Source organism: Amblyomma maculatum, chromosome 1 (assembly GCF_055883805.1).
Source record: "Amblyomma maculatum isolate TAMU_Amacu chromosome 1, ASM5588380v1, whole genome shotgun sequence".
NCBI classification, from domain to species: Eukaryota; Metazoa; Arthropoda; class Arachnida; order Ixodida; family Ixodidae; genus Amblyomma; species Amblyomma maculatum.
In genome coordinates, this window is record NC_139344.1 from 274,145,974 (window position 1) to 274,156,828 (window position 10,855).

The following is a 10,855-nucleotide window of genomic DNA, read 5'->3' on the forward strand; positions in this document are numbered from 1 at the left end:
CAGTGTGCTGCAGCGGGCCAGGGTCACCTTACAGCCCGCCGATCTCTCCACCTTTCCGTTCATTATGTTGCTCTCTCTCTCTCTCTCTCTGGAACTGTACCAGCAACAATATCAGGGTGTGAGACATCGATGTTCTTGCTTGTTTTCTTCTTTCAAACATCAGCCACCGACATTTTTCTTCCGGCTCCGTCTCGTACAGCCAGACGTACGACAGCAAAAGGATCGATTTGTTGTCCTTCCATTTGCCAGTCAAAGCTTTTCATCACTGCGTACTCTACAGCAGGAGTCTTCGTATTCCATAGACCTGTCATTTAGCATTCCATAGACCTGTTATGAAGCGTTCGTGCTGCTTCGCCATTGGTGTGGTTAGCTGCCTGTCTCTGCGTAAGAAATGTTCTCCCTACCAAAATGTCAGCGAGATTAATTCTCGTAAACTACCTATCGGTGAAGAAAAATGCCACCTCGTTTCGATTCCCGAGTCAGTTCCTTCACAACGACTTCTCCAAGGCCCGGATCCTTCAAGTCTTCATTCGGAGCAGTTCCTTTTCCGATATAAATTGCACAGCCCAAGACCAGGCGCCGTCAGCACAAAATTCAACCCAACAGAGTTTGACGTGTGTAGGCTTGCGGCCACAGGCTTGGCCAACCTCAATTGCTTTTCTCTCTCTCTCTCTCTCTGTTTGCTGCGCGCTAAAAGCGTCCTCCCAGAACAAACGCGCCAACGCGCTTCGCACGCGAGCAGCCATTCCTTCCGCTGAGAACGGGCTGGACGGGCTAAGGCTAAAATAGAGGATCCTTATAGGACGGGCAGGGTCACAGCGCCACAATTTCGCAGCGGCGGCAGATTGGAAATGCCCCCTGTGCGTAGGCCGTAAAGAGCGCGCCGCCGACACCGTTCAAGCCTCGAGTCAGGCCATAGCTGCGGACGCGCTGTCGCATTGGACACCTGCCAGTGAAAGGAATGATTTGGTCATCCACGCAGAGTTCTGTTGATTGGGAAAGCTCTAGGCATATTTTCTTGAAGACCTGCACAGCTGGCTTTACGAGGAAACGCCTGTTTTCAGCTTTTTCTTTGTCTGTCACTCATAGCCTGCCAGAAAAGTGTAGGTTGTTTCGAAGGTCAAACAACTTAAATGTTTGGAGCTATTTTGCGTTTTTCTTTGCCGAACGACCTCCCCTTTCTTCAAGATAATAAGATTAAGCCAAACAGTGAAGCCTAATGAAAGGAGAGAGGAAGAGTCTTGAGTAATCCCATCGCTTTGCGAGTTATACGCGGGAGAAGACTGCTTGCCCTTGGCGACAATACCATGATTATTCGGCCACTCACGAAGGTAACAAGGCCGCCACGGGCCGCGACCAGGACCATTTTACCGAAAGCAAGCAGGAGACGATGAAAATACTCACTAACCAGATTTACTGCGCCGGCACCTTGTTGCCAGTCCCGAGTGGGCTGTGCATTCGCGCGCTTCATGCATGGCAGTAGTAACCCTGATCTTCAGTATTTGGCTTAGTAATGTCATCGAGACAGCAATGTTCGCATGACCGTGGACTGCACAAAGAAATAGCAAGACGATTGCCGAAGAGCGCATTCGGGGAGCACGCAACGAAAGTCCAAGTGCGGCTGTTGTATGTTTCTGCTTTACCGCTTTCCAGTCGATCCTGATTTATTTCATATAACGCTCTTACTAAAACGCAAATGACGAACCAAATTAAGCAGAACACTGCACTGAAAAGCAATACGACTCTGAACAAACCAGAATTGACGCGCTAATTGATGAACAAAATATTTGAGCTCAAAATACGCCGGCGGACAATTACTTTCACTGTGGCATCCTTATCATCATTACAGAGGATAGTCGTCAATAGCTCCACTATGCGTGATTCCATTTTTTCAACGGTAGTTGGTAGTACTGTGGCTAGATGAGTGGGTGTGCCGACTGGTGGGGTTCACTCGCATCTTTTTTTCATGAAGCGGCGGTGGCGCAACCTGCGAAAGCCCGGCTCGCGACCGTCACCACTGTTACGTTTGAGGTTTGCGCGCCCCTCGGTAGCGTTGGCCTGGCGGCTCCGTGGACGGCGGACGGCATCAAAGGTGCCAGCAAAGACGAGGCGTCTTATAACGAAACAATCTTTACTGTAACATCAGGAAGAAACGGGCAGTGAAGCTGACCCACAGAGATTACAGACACTCTCACACAGCTGGTGTCTAGCGTCGTGCCAACGGCGCGTCAAAGTAGTCTCTCTCTCAGCGGAGTCGGCCGCTGCTTTTTATAGTTTTTCCAGTTCACAGGGAAAGGGTAAACCCTCACAGGAAAGGGAGAGCCAAACATGTTGGTTCACGACGAATGACTCACGCAGGTGTTCCGACCTCATCTCCTCCACCTCCTGCAGACAGGAGAGGGCGACGCACTTTCCCTCGATCTCCAGGCTTGGCCAGCTTTTGCACACACACGCACGCACACACATTTGGCGCGTGGCAGGAACACGCTGAGACTTGTCTGCGGGAGGAAGCGTTGCGCGGCCGATGAACGGCGTCGAAATGGCCGATCCGCTCGCGGTTCTGCCTGTTGTTAAGCGGTGGCCGCGTCAGCTGTCCCACTTCTCGGTGGAGAAACGTAACAGACTGCCCCGCCGGGGAAGGGAGATCCCGAAGGGCAGGGGACTGCATCCGCTGTCCGGAGGGATCGGGATGTTGCTGCTAGCCGGGTTCATCCGACTCTGTTTCTCTTGAGCCAGTCAGCCTGAAGAATTCCTTGGCAAGTCCGGGTTTCCAAGGCACTCTGCAACTTGTCTTCAGGAGAGATTTCTGGCAACCCACAACGTCACAACCATGCCAAAAACTCAACCGGTCAGCCAGCAAGCACGGCACAAACTTCACTAAGTTTTGCCAGACTATTTCCCTCTTATGCCCCCATCTATACTAAAGGGCAGCTCAGCAGCACTTGGAACGCGTCCACAAATTTGAAAATCGTGCTCTCAAAAACACCATTCTCAAACAAAAATAATACAATGCAATCTGTTCAAAATCCTATGTCAGGAAGAAAAACACCAACAAGTGAATACAGGCTTCTTCTCACGTTAGGGGCTCCGACTTAAGCCATCGGCGTTACCGTTGAGATCACCTTTTTCACTAAAGCTTCGGCTGTCCGTTTCTCGGAACAACCGTACCTTCCTGTTTCTGTGCAAAGAAACGCATGAGCATAAGTCACTAGCTTTGCTAAACACCCTATCCCTCTCCTTACGCTTGGCGCACCAGTCACGCTTTTTCTTGGCACGGGCGCATTTGTGCCTTTGGGATAGTCGCTTTCTCTTTCGCGATAGCTTCAACTTTCTCGCTTCTTTCTCGCGCCTGCCTTTTCGTTTTTTTCTACGGCAGCACTGAAACACATGATTTGTGCTTTCTTTTCGCAATCTTTGGAGTTTGCTCTCCTTACGATGGCAGCATTCTTTCTCGCGCCTGCCCTTTCGCGTTTTTCGTCGGCAGCGCTGGAATACTAGCCTTCTGCTTTCTTTTTGCAACCGTTTGAGCTTGCTCTCCTTACGACGGCAGCAATCTTTCTCGCACCTGCCCTTCCGCGTTTTTCGTCGACAGCACTCGAATACTAGCCTTCTACTTTCTTTCTGGGCTATCTCTGACAAGCTAGCGGTCAACGTTCTAGCGGTAACCGGAGCTAGTAGGGTACCGGTGTCGTCAAAGTGGTCAAAGTGCGGCGCCGCGTCTGCACCGCGGCCAGCAGCGCATGACTCATTTTCAGTCAATTCCGAACCACAACTGCTCACGCCAGCCGTGTCAATCCCCCTTCTAGGCATTTGCTCTGGCGGCTCGCCACTCAGTGCGTCGCCTCGCTCAGAGCTAACCGGAGCACGATCAAGCTCCTTCGACAGCTGGGGCGCTTCGGATTGCGTGAGGGTCATGTGTGCTACGTCCGCGTTCGCACTGGGGTTGCTTTCGCGAATACAACCTAGCGTGGTATCAGGGCACGAACGATTCTGACTCTGCTCTGGTCGCTCGCTGTCGCCTTCGCAAGTCTCGCTCTCTACAGCGGACGCGCACTCCTCGTCGGTCTGCCCTGGCTGATCACAACTCGCGGGCTGCGCAGTTTCCCTGATCGGCACTTCGTTTTTCTGCGTGCCTTGCTCTACGACACAGCTGATTTCGGAAACTGAAAGTTTCTCCTTTTCTAGCTCATTTCCATCTCCGTCGCGCTCTACACAAGCTTCTGCTTTCGACCCGAGAGACTGTTCAGTTACTACCAGTTCCCCACACTCATTTGATGGAACTGTATCTCCTACAGCTACTTGGGTTGCCATGCAGTTCACCGCGATTAACGGCGTCACTTCGGACTTCTCGCCGATTAAGCATGTGCTAACCGTCTCAGCTAGTGGCTCGACCAAGGTAACAGGATACTCTTCTGTTCCAGGCTCGGTCGGCTCGCTACTGCGGTCACATTGCTCGGCCGCTTCCCCAAGCTGTTTCTCACACTCCGGTGCAAGTTCGATTTGCTCCGGAACTTCCGCACTGTCTAGCCATTCGCTTACAGCGGCTTTCAACTGATACGCCAAATCAAAGTATGCCTTATTACAATGTTTCTCGCTCTCATATCTCTTCCGAAGATCCTGAGGCGTTATCTGATATCGTATCAGCAATGACTCTTTTAGTTCATCGTAATTTTTCAAGCGGTCGCCAACCAATCGCTTGATTTCTTCCGACGCTTCAGCGGAGAGAAGAGCTACCAACTTCTGCGCCCAACTATCTCGCTCGAAACGTTTACTTCTGCAGACATTCTCGAAGTCTGCCAAATACTCGGCCACATCCTCGGCAATGAGGAACGGTGACGGACCATCTCGCGGTATTGAACCGTTACACTGAATGGCATTGCAAGCTTTAATCCTTTCCACGCTCATTCTATGTGCTGAAATCTCCAGCTGCATCAGTTTCCTACGTTCACGTTCACGCTCCTCTTTCTCTAGCCTTTCCTTACGTTCTTCAATGATCTCAAGGCATTCCAAAAGCTCGTCATCTTCAGCTTCCAATGCAAGAATAGCCTTTAACACTTCTGGTTTTCTGAGTTTGTCTGACAAATCCAGACCCAACTCCTCCGCAAGCTCCAGCAATTTCGGTTTGCGCAACGACTTCAAATCCAAATTCATGGCTGTTCCGAGTGCTGCCTTCTCTACTGCCCACTATTGCCTTGCTGCAATTAACCCAGCAACAACGACAACACAATTACCAGCTCTGTTCTCTACTTAACAAAAGCCTGGCAAAACTCAGTAGAAGAAAGTCCCGCACTCACCAAACCTCGCAGCCAAGAATCCAACGCAGTCGTTCCGCTGCAGGCAACCAGTCATCACACAGGGCTCGTTGCACTGCTCCCGCCTTTCCGCTGAGCTCTGCTTGTTTCACGGGTCACGCCTGTGACATCTCCGCTCTTCCCACCAGATGTTGCACCTCGGTCAGGCCTGGCTCGTTTCACCAACCACGGTCACTGCTTGGTCGTCCTCGTCTCTCCGCTGTTCACCAGTTGTTGGACGACGGTATCGCCTGGCTCGTCCCTCCAACCACGGTTACGGCTTGGTCGTCGTCATCCCACCGCTGTTCACCAGTTGTTACGTTTGGGGTCGCGAGTGCCGGGGTAGCGTACCGCTGCCAGCGGTTATTACGTGCGGCGCGTGGCCCCTCGGTAGCGTTGGCCTGGCGGCTCCGTGGACGGCGGACGGCATCAAAGGTGCCAGCAAAGACGAGGCGTCTTATAACGAAACAACCTTTACTGTAACATCAGGAAGAAACGGGCAGTGAAGCTGACCCGGAGAGATTACAGACACTCTCACACAGCTGGTGTCTAGCGTCGTGCCAACGGCGCGTCAAAGTAGTCGCTCTCTCAGCGGAGTCGGCCGCTGCTTGTTATAGTTTTTCCAGTTCACAGGGAAAGAGTAAACCCTCACAGGAAAGGGAGAGCCAAACATGTTGGTTCGCGACGAATGACTCAATCGCAGGTGTTCCGACCTCATCTCCTCCACCTCCTGCAGACAGGAGAGGGCGACGCACTTTCCCTCGATCTCCAGGCTTGGCCAGCTTTTGCACACACACGCACGCACACACATTTGGCGCGTGGCAGGAACACGCTGAGACTTGTCTGCGGGAGGAAGCGTTGCGCGGCCGATGAACGGCGTCGAAATGGCCGATCCGCTCGCGGTTCTGCCTGTTGCTAAGCGGTGGCCGCGTCAGCTGTCCCACTTCTCGGTGGAGAAACGTAACACCACGCATGACTGAAAGCGACTCACTTCCCTCTTTTCAAACACAAATGAGTTTATTGCGAACAAACGGTACTCCGCAGATTTATAATGGGGCGTGAAAGAGTTACATCAGCCGCTGAGCCGAGTTTAAAGCAGTATTACGTTCAGCCCGTTTTTTTTTATTGCGAAAGCAATACTACGCCAGGTCTAACCGCTCGTCGCGTGGTTCGTGACCCCCCTGCTCCTCGAGGATGAGAAGACAACAACGATGAAAACGAAGAAGGCGACGAAGAAGAAGACAACGACGAAGAAGAAGACGAAGAAGAAGACGAAGAAGAAGACGAAGAAGAACGCTCGGTCACCCGCATCTAATGCTTTTGCTCCATATTCGGTTCAGCAGCGTTGAACCCTTCTATTTTCTTTTATTTTTTTTTTTTGCGTTCCCTCTTTTCCAGGTAAGCGTTGCTTCCTCGTTCTTGATATTTTTTTTTCTTGACATGTCCCGCGCCGTCAAAACAACATATCGAAATATATTACGAAATGTTCAGCATCAGTCACGAATAAATAAGAGTAAATGAATGTACAAGTTTTCTTATTAACGAAATAAGCTTAACTACAGAAAGTGCAGTAAAGAAGACGCATACAACATTTTTGAGTCTAGAAAGTGACATATATACAAAAAAAAAACAAAGAAAAAAAACGCGCCCGTGCGTCGTTCAAAGCAGGCCGTGTCAAGTTCAGATCTTTTTATTTTTTTCGCGCGTTCGCAAGGGCGAGGTTCCATTTGTCTGCTATTGGTTTGCACCAATCCACACGGACACGGTGGGGAATTTTGACGCTTAGAACTACAGGGTGTTACTCTTACCAGAGCGATACTCTGTCCATTTTTTCTGCAAGTCGAAAACGCACAAGCAGCGGAAACTTAAATTGAGTCGTGTACGTGTCACTGTGGGGCACCCGCCAGTAAACGCCGTCAAATGGACGTACGTGCTACGTGGGGGACACCTCATACTATGCACGTTCACTAGAGCTTGAAGCTACGTACTGCATCGTTCGACATTGCCTTATGCAGGTCGCGGCTGTCCTTTCTGGCAGCGTCATTTGTCTCGGTGACAACCTTTCCACTTCGCCTTTCATTTAAAGGGCACCTTTCTTAATTCAGAGGTAAGAAGGGATGTCGGTAGGACAGAAGACACTGCATCTTACGTCAGTCGTGTGACCGTGAAAGACAGACAACGTTGCTTTTTATTATAGTATTCTAGAACTATGACACATTTCTAGTGCCGTTCGATAAACTGCTCGCAAACATGGCACTCGCGAACAACGGAATGCGGCTGCAGCTTCTTGTCGACATCATGAAGAGCAAGCTCCCACCTTTTGAACACTTTGGGATCCCGCGGCGCAGAAAACAGAGGACCTTTCGGTCCCTTTCCCGTTGACTTGTAACCGGATTTGCATACTGGTGCGAAATAAGTTGCATCTTTTTTATGCCTTCATTTCGATCACTCTTCAGAGAAAGCGCATTTGCTACGGCGCCTGCATGCGAACTGTGAGAGACGGCAAAAAAGGAAACTGTCGTCTGCTTATTGTTTCATGGCAGACCGCAAGGTGTAGGTTTCAACTACTATTTCGTGTGATAACGCCTGGAACAAACTATGTTATTAAACTAATTTGGGGTTAGCAAAACGCGCGATCTGATTGCGACACGTAGCAGACGATTCGGAGGCGAGCCCCGGCGGAGAACAGAAGCGCCAGTTTTGTCGTCATGAGCCTTGCCGGTCGGCACACCCATCGTTTATAGATGGTAGGCACTATAGGGCCATATTGTAACCTACACCACCTACACTAGTGTAGCAAAAAGAGATTTCCTACACTAGTGTAGCTGGTGCAAGTTAAAAAATGCATGAAGCGATGCATGCTGGGTAACCCGCCATGATGCTGTCGTTGGCAGCAGACGACACAACACGGCACTGCCACAAAGCCTCGTCTACACGGTTGCGTAGTGCGCCCAGACGATGCTGGCGCGATAGGACAGGCCGACTACGAGTTCTTCACGATTCCAAAAATACGTCAGCACGAGGGCGAAAAGGCAAACGATCCCTCTAGCGACGCCGACGCGAATGGCTCGCACGGGACAACAAACGCGAGATCGACGCCAATCAGGGCAAGTATGAAACTATTCGCCAGATCTAGAAATCATGAATGTCTTCGATGTCGACGGACGGCCAGGTCCAGACGCATAGCGCAGTCAGTCGTTCACGCGTAGCTTGAACAGGTCCGCGTCTCTCTGCTTTGCATTTCTCCATAGTGCGCCCGATTTTTCAGGCACAGCGTCAACGCGTACGTTCCTCAGGAATCTGCCGACAATTGCACATAAGGGCAGCGCACGAAAAGCCGCGTGTTTGCTCGGTGAACCGTCGAAAACGACAAGACACTTGCTCAATTCAGTCTGGCTGCGTTGCCTGCCGTCTGCTACCAGCGACAACATCATGGCGGATTACCCAGCATGCATCGCTTCATGAGTCATGGCCAGTATCGAAGATACATGTATCTTCGATACTATATTTAGGTACATTTTGTGTATCGGTATCAGGTATCGAGCGCTGAAAATCAAAGTAACTCCGCAAAATATTGAAGCTACTGTGGTCAGACATTTGGCCGACGGCGCTCGCTCAGGCGCTAGTACAAGCCGGGAGGCATCTTTGCTTGCAGTGCATCCTGATTTCCCTCCTGCTAGAAGTTTCCTTCACATGCTCCGTCTTCTTAGCCTCCATCTATCCATGTTCTATTTCTTTAAAACTGAAGGAGCCAATTGCAAGTAGGTGCTTGTGAGCACCGAGTGCGTACCGCTAAGCCGTTAACAGACACGCAGAAACAAATAACAAAATCGACAAAAGAAACCCCAAAGAAGACAAACAGAGAATAGAAACCACGCGGACTTCATCCCTATAGCTGCTCTCCCACGCTTTGCAATCCGCCTCCTTGTCCGCCTCTGAGGCATGTGATTCTTGTCAAGCGGCATGCTCAGTTTACTGACGAACTCAGTAACTTATGCACTATCATAGCTCATCAGACCCTTCAGCTTCCCATGTTGGCTTTGCTTGGCGGCAAGAACATGAGCGTCTAAGGCCTCAGTCGGGCACGATGCAGTCGCCATTCTTGTAGTTTACAGCGTTTAATTCGAAACAAACATCGTTCTTCCACTAGGCATTTTTCTGTAAAAACTATTACGTCTAAAATATTAAGAAATACACGACGTAAAAACTATGTAACTGCACTTTCCCAGCACAGAAATTTGTATAACAAATACACGTTCAAATAATATTTTGCCAAAAACATTTCAGCGAAACGTGAATAAAACTTGTTAAGATACCCTTGTTTCATAAAGCAATAAACTGTAAAAATGTTTTTGAAATATGCGAATTGATTGACGTCATATTAGCCACTCTCTCTTAAAAAGAACGATTATTTCTTTTATCTAAACCAGACTAAGATATCAAGAGACGCTAGTGAATCTTGACTTTGTTAAGTACCTTCAAGATCCTTGAGTCGACGCGACTTTAGTAAAGGGCCCCTTCATCAAATGTAACAGTGCGGCGTGCTCGACTCATTATATAGAGAGGATTTTCTTATTTGCCTTGTTTACAGAACGCCCACATGGCGGGGATATTTCGGCATTAATAAAAACGTTCAGCCATTTTATTTTTGTTATCCTCTAGATTTTAAAACAGATTGCGAGCTTCAAAAGTTTGCTATCGCACTAATATCAAAATACCTGCTCAGTTCCCCAAGCGCACGCAGCACTGAGCCTTATAGCAAAGAGAAAACGGAAGGGGCCATCGGGTAATTAAATTAGGAAATGGAAATCCACAAACGAAGTTCCAGATTTAATTGTACGTAGCCAAGTGCTCACAGGGTGGTTCGTATATGAAGAACACTACATTAAAGAGATTGTTCGCTGGGCTGCTTGAGGAAGAAACCATGGCTTCAATTCAATGTGAAGTTCTGACAAGGCCAGCTGCCCAGACAACGGAGCTTCAATTAATCCGTGCTGTCGAATTTGTTTAAGCCCTTTCAGGGAAACAAAAACTGCAATATAGGTACCACTAAAAGTTCTAGCCAGCATGGTAAAATTTTCCAGCTTCGCTGATAATATTACCGCTTTTATCACATTGGGATTTCAGAGATGTATCGAAGTATCGAAGATGCGGTATCGAGTATCTGTATCGGAAATCGATTTCGGTTCGGTATCTTGTATCGGTATCGGAAATTTTTCAAGGTATCTAGTATTGGTATCGAAGATACATTTTTGAAGTATCTTGCCCAGCCCTGATGGGCCCACCTACTCGGGAGGATATTTTTGCAGATCCTGGGCGCGCAATCACGTGACACAAAAGTTACGTAGGGTGTATGTCACTCCTGCGCGCTCTGGGAGTTTTTATTATTATTATTATTATTATTATTATTATTATTATTATTATTATTATTATTATTATTATATTTTTCATTTTAAGGAGTGAGAGGGTGGATACAAGCCGTTTTTCAAGTACGATGCGCGGAAAGGATGAAACGAGGAGCGGGCATGCTATCCAATGTAGACAGCGCGGTTTCAAACCAGTGA